The following is a 6,925-nucleotide window of genomic DNA, read 5'->3' as shown; positions in this document are numbered from 1 at the left end:
GCGGGTCCGCCGCACAGAGACCGTGACACTTGGAATAAAAATATGGATAACTTTTGATGCCCCGCTTGTGTAGATGATATTTCCCAAAGTAAAGCTTGATCGAGCTATTGCCCACGGAGGAGTTCGTTAAAGTGTGAAGCGTAAATGTAAACATTTCAGAGATTTCGCTGTTTTCCCATTTCTGACAAATATTTGCGGGTCCGCCACACAGAGACAGTAGCACTTAGAATCAAAATAAGGATAAGTTTTGATGCCCCGCTTGTGTAGATGATATTCTCCAAATATGAGTTTGATCGGACAATCGCCCTAGGAGGAGTTTGTTAAAGTGTGAAGCGTAAAAATGTGGTGATTTGAGCGATTCTACGATTTTCCCATAAGGATAACATGGGATGTTTCTGTCATCGCTACGGTTACGCCGTACAAAATATGACTTTGTCTCTCATACTTTTATGATCAGGATGGCAAATTAGAATTTTGTTCAAAATATCATGTCATTTGGAAAAACTCTATTGTTTATAGGCCACTCTGAAGGCCAAATAGTCAGAATTCTGGGAAACGTTTGCGGCTCCGTCGCACAGAGACCGTAAAAGCTATCCTTAAAATTTGGATAACTTTAGATGCCCCACTTGTCTAGAGGACGTACACCGATTTTGAGGTCGGTGGGCAAAACGCACTAGGAGGAGTTTGTTAAAGTGTGAAACAGAAAAATGTGGATATTCGAGAGATTTAGCGGTTTTCCCATAGGGATAACATGGGAGGCTTATGTCATCGCTACGACTACGCCGTAAAAATTAAGGCATTTGTCTGATTGGCTTTTTTGATCGGGACGCCAAAATAGAATTTTGGGTAAAGTTTAGAAAAATTTGGTAAAACTAATTTTTGACCTTCAATGTTAATTTAAAGGTCACTCTGTAGGGGGCGCTATCGCGGCCATTTCAATTTTGTCATCATAAACTGGTCCAAACTAGAAAGTTGAACAACTGATTCAAATTTGGTCCTAATCGGACTTGTTTTGATCAAATGGGAACAATTTTTAGATCTGCAATATCCCAAAATAAGTTGTCCAACTTTGCGGCTGCGCCGCACACAGACCATAAGAGGTATACCAAAAAATTGGATAACTTTAGATGCCCCACTTGTCCAGAGGACGTACGCCGATTTGCAGGTTGGTGGGCAAAACGCCCCAGGAGGAGTTTGTCAAAGTTTGACGTGAACAAAATGGCTAACACAGCGTGTTTTCATTTTCAAAGGAAGATGGCGGCCATAGGGTAAGTCTGGGGGCGTGGCCACAATAATATTTGTTTTTTGTCCTCACAAGAGGAATGCGTGTTCCGAATCTCGTAGCTTTACGACAAAGTTGACCTCGGGGCGTCTCCCATAGGCGCAATGTATTTTGACTTTTGTCGGTGGCGCTGTCGCGCCATTTTTTTAGAAAAAAAAAAATTGCCCAGAAAAAACAAAATTTTTCGCCGATTCTGAATTTTGGGCAAAGTTTGGTGAGTTTTTGAGCATGTTCAGGGGGTCAAATTAGAGTTCAAAGCGATGAAGAACAAGAAAAATAATAATAATAATAATAATATTTTTAGCAAAAACAATATAGCCGTTTCCACTATAACAACAAATGATACATCGTTTGAAAGCTCTAAGCCTTCCCGATGCCGTCATGGGGTGGAATCATCATTACGAGCGCTTACACGCTCGTCACTCCCTATTCCGTTGGGATGCCCCGCCCACTCCCCATAGACTTCCATTGATTTGAGCAGATACAAGCATGACCCATGCCTGCGGCATGGATTTTCGCGTACGGGACGATGCCAGGAGGGTTTTTGGAGGAATGCAGCGCTTCGCGCTGCTGTTGTCAACAATGAGTGAATGGGCTACGCCCATTCACTCATTGTTGACTATTTCTGTCATAGCAGGAGTAAGTATGCATGATCCATGCCTTCGGCATGGGCTGGTTCACTGTACTTGCCAGGGGCGACGGGGTACCAAACATGCGGGCTGCGCATGTTGCAACGCTGCCTTCGGCCTTCGGCAGCGTTGCGGGAGCAATAGGCCCTCCGCCCTGCTGGGGCTCGGGCCTAATAATAATAATAATATTTTTAGCAAAAACAATATAGCCGTTTGCACTATAACAACAAATTATACATCGTTTGAAAGCTCTAAGCCTTCCCGATGCCGCCATGGGGTGGAATCATCATTACGAGCGCTTACGCGTTCGTCACTCCCTATTCCGTCGGGATGCCCCGCCCACTCCCCATAGACTTCCATTGATTTGAGCAGATACAAGCATGGCCCATGCCTGCGGCATGGATTCTCGCGTACGGGACGATGCCAGGAGGGTTTTTGAAGGAATGCAGCGCTTCGCGCTGCTGTTGTCAACAATTAGTGAATGGGCTACGCCCATTCACTAATTGTTGACTATTTCTGTCATAGCAGGAGTAAGTATGCATGATCCATGCCTTCGGCATGGGCTAGTTCACTGTACTTGCCAGGGGCGACGGGGCACCAAACATGCGGGTGCCCCGCAACGCTGCCGAAGCGTTGCGGGAGCAATAGGCCCTCCGCCCTGCTGGGGCTCGGGCCTAATAATATTCCGATGCGAAAACAATGTTTCCCATTTTTCAAATATCATAAACTATACATTTTCGGAAAGCGCTCGCGCTTTCCTACCTCATGGTGTGGGTCCCTGGTCACTGACGGGTACTTTCGTTAATTTTGAGTGGGCTCCGCCCACTTTGTGTTTTTGGCCCTCTATACAGTAATAATGTTCAATTTTTGCATTACATGCTTATATGCACGGAACATGCAAGAGATGGGGAACGTATTCGTGAGGTACTTAGCGCAAATGAGTGCTTTATATGTAAAGTGCTCGTTTAGTGCGCACTTTTGCACGGGCTTCGCCCGTTTACAACGGTAATGTTCCATTTTCCTACTACTAATTAGTATGCACGGGGCGTGCATGAGTGGAGGAGTGCGTTAGTGAGTGTTTGGAAGTGGGCGAGCGCTTTGCGCTCGATTTCGTGCGCACTACGTGCGCACTTTCGCAGCCGTGCTTCGCACGGCCTTACGAGATTAATAGGCCTCTCACCAGCTTGTGGCGCTCGGGCCTAATAATTGAATAATTAAATAATTAATTACTTTTTTTCTAACTATTATTTGATTTGTATAGAAGAAACCTAAATACAGCTCTTTATTTAATGCATTACACATTATTACATGTATTCAGTCAATTTAATTTTCACACCCTAAAGGCAACACACAGTTTGAGTATTGTGCTGTGATTCCACTTTTGTACACTGTGTGGCGCACTAACCTAACAAGTAGAGATTCAGCTCGATTCAGAGTGACTCTTTAGAAGGTAAACTTAGACAGAGGTAAATGTAACTATACCTTATACATGAGAAGTTTGTGTAATCAGCTCGATTATAGCTGCTACTGTTGTAATATAGAACACGGTTTTATTTATTTACGTGAATGCAGCAACACACACACTTAATTATGTTGACCATCATTTTAATAATACTTTTCATTTTGTAAAAAGCAAATTTAGTCAGTCTGCAAAAACAAGTCTCTGCTCTCCCATAAAAGCGTTACAGTGTTGTTAATGTGAGTTAGTGTGATTGAACTGCTGTGGTGCAGTGAAAAGCACTGCTGCTGTGTCCAAGGCTCTAATGTCAGGGAGATGTTTTCAATCTTTTCATGAGACATGGGAACCTGAACCAAATATTTTTTTTATTTTACACATTTTATTCAAAGTTTACAACAAGTTAACCAATTTACAGATTTAACATTGCCACAATGGAATATTGTCAGCAAATGCATATTTAGGAACGTGCAATTCTCATGTTTAGTGGCACACTTCCATCGCTTGGTAAGAATTCGAAATTTCACGATTCAAATTGAAATAATCTGAGTCCAGAATTTGAAATTTCACGATTCAAATTTATATAATCTGTACTGTATTTTCAATGCATTCAAATGATTTCCTTTTGCTTAACACCTCTATCATATTCATATTTTCAAATTCTCACATTTAGTTCCCTTCCACTGTGCTTCATTTCCCTTCAATTATCACGTTGGTTTAAAAATCACCTCCCCTTGGCTTAAACTGTGTAACTTAAACACAGCCAAACTTGACCCACATTAGGAAAAACACTGGTGGTCTTAGCCTTTGTGTGAAACTTGTGCAACAGCCAAATCAAATATTGAAAACCACAATCCAAAGGGGCTGCCAGTGCGCCGTGCTGTAGGTGGTCTGTGTTCACGGGACCAGACCAGACTCATAGTTTTGGTCTGGCCTGAAGTTCTGCTCAAGGAAAACATGGTTAGTGTAAATGTGGCACGCTAGGAAGATGTTCAACTGAATACATTGGCTCTAATGTGCTTAATATACTAAGTTTGACTATCCAGGGATTCAGTACACACAAACAAAAATAATAATGTTTTACTGAAGCATTTTTATTCTTTATTCTACAGACTTCATTATAATGTCATTATCAACTCCAGATGTGCAATACATGTAAGCCCCCTAAAAACACAATTTACTGCCAGCTTTCTGCATTTCTGGCTCATAACCTGTTCCAAACACATTTTATATTGTGTAATTTAATGTTAAACCAGATGTAGTTGGGCTGAAGTCAAAGTGAGGTTTTATTATGAAACAAATAGACGCACAAAATTTGCTGCTCTTGTTCCTAACACTACTTTGAAATAAGCCTACAACTTTTGCCAACTAGCCAAAGTATAGAAACAGGAACAAAAACAAAACAAAAATTCTGAAGTAAAAGTATGAGTAACACATGCAGGAATCTACTTAGAGTCTACATGACAGGTTCTCCGTTTTTTCTAATGATGTCTTCGTTTGGTGGGATAGTACTCGTGTTAACTATTTATCATAGATTTACTTCTGTTCAGTCGCAGTTTGTAAGGACATTTTGCAGAGTTTTAAAACTGAAATTTGTGATGTCATCAAAAGGCGACGAGCCGTTGAAAACACAGAGACAATTTACACTTAACTGACAGTTTAAACGATCATTCAACACAGTAAATATGTTATATGGTATTATTGTCTGTCAAATAATAACTACTGTGTCATTTATAAGGATTTTGGCTCTTGTTTCGTCGGACCGTGGAAGGAATACTTTGAGGACCTCCTTAATCCCTCAGTCACGTCTTCCGAAGAGGAAGTAGAGACCGGGGACTCGGAGGCTGGCTCGTCCATCACCCAAGCTGAAGTCACTGAGGTTGTTCGCAAACTCCTCAGTGGCAGGGCTCCGGGGGTGGATGAGATCCGCCCTGAGTACCTAAAGTCTCTGGATGTTGTAGGACTGTCTTGGTTGACACGTCTCTGCAACATCGCGTGGCGGTCGGGGACCGTGCCTCTGGACTGGCAGACCGGGGTGGTGGTCCCTCTGTTCAAGAAGGGGGACTGGAGGGTGTGTTCCAACTACAGAGGGATCACACTCCTCAGCCTCCCGGGTAAGGTCTATTCCAAGGTACTGGAGAGGAGAATCCGACCGATAGTCGAACCTCGGATTCAGGAGGAGCAGAGTGGTTTTCGTCCCGGTTGTGGAACACTGGACCAGCTCTGTACCCTCCATCGGGTACTCGAGGGCTCATGGGAGTTTGCCCAACCAGTCCACATGTGCTTTGTGGATCTGGAGAAGGCTTTTGACCGTGTCCCTCGGGGTGTCCTTTGGGGCGTGCTCCGGGAGTGCGGGGTCCGGGGCCCTTTGCTCAGGGCTGTCCGCTCCCTGTATGACCGGAGCAGGAGCTGTGTTCGCATTGCCGGCAGTAAGTCAGACCTGTTCCCAGTGCATGTTGGACTCCGCCAGGGCTGCCCTTTGTCACCGGTTCTGTTCATAGTTTTCATGGACAGAATTTCTAGGCGCAGTCAGGGGTCGGAGGGTGTCCGGTTTGGGGACCACAGGATCTCATCTCTGCTGTTTGCAGACGATGTTGTCCTGATGGCTCCATCAAACCCGGACCTGCAACATGCACTGGGACGGTTTGCAGCCGAGTCTGAAGCGGCTGGGATGAGAATCAGCACCTCCAAATCCGAGGCCATGGTTCTCGACCGGAAAAAGGTGGCTTGCCCTCTCCAGGTGGGTGGGGTGTCCTTGCCCCAAGTGGAGGAGTTCAAGTATCTCGGGGTCTTGTTCACGAGTGAGGGAAGGATGGAGCGTGAGATTGACAGGCGGATCGGTGCAGCGGCTGCAGTGATGCAGTCGCTGCATCGGACCGTTGTGGTAAAGAAGGAGCTGAGTCGAAAGGCAAAGCTCTCTATTTACCGGTCGGTCTACATTCCTACCCTCACCTATGGTCATGAGCTTTGGGTGAGTGACCGAAAGAACAAGATCGCGGATACAAGCGGTCGAAATGAGTTTCCTCCGCCGTGTGGCTGGGCGCTCCCTTAGAGATAAGGTGAGGAGCTCGGCCACACGGGGGGAGCTCGGAGTAGAGCCGCTGCTCCTCCACGTCGAGAGGAGCCAGCTGAGGTGGCTCGGGCATCTGTTCCGGATGCCTCCTGGGCGCCTCCCTCGGGAGGTGTTTCAGGCATGTCCCACCGGGAAGAGGCCCCGGGGAAGACCCAGGACACACTGGAGAGACTATGTCTCTCGGCTGGCCTGGAAACTTCTCGGGATCCCCCCGGAGGAGTTAGAGGAAGTGTCTGGGGAGAAGGAAGTCTGGGAGTCCCTGCTCAGACTGCTGCCCCCCGCGACCCGGCCCCGGATAAAGCGGAAGAAGATGGATGGATGGATGGATGGATGGATTGGCTCTTGTTTTCATTATGTTGCTTTGAAACAGTTGTAGAATGACCTCTACATGTCATATTTGCTGCTCATGTCCAACGAGCAAGTACAATTATAAACTTTACAAAAACTTGGGACAAATAGGCAAAATGTTCACTACATTTAGTAAA

This window comes from Eucyclogobius newberryi, unplaced genomic scaffold (genome assembly GCF_026437365.1).
Source record: "Eucyclogobius newberryi isolate DKJ021-1_F unplaced genomic scaffold, fEucNew1.0.hap1 SCAF_13, whole genome shotgun sequence".
Taxonomy (NCBI): Eukaryota; Metazoa; Chordata; class Actinopteri; order Gobiiformes; family Gobiidae; genus Eucyclogobius; species Eucyclogobius newberryi.
The sequence above is the reverse complement of the archived record's forward strand: the minus strand, read 5'-3'. Positions refer to the sequence as shown.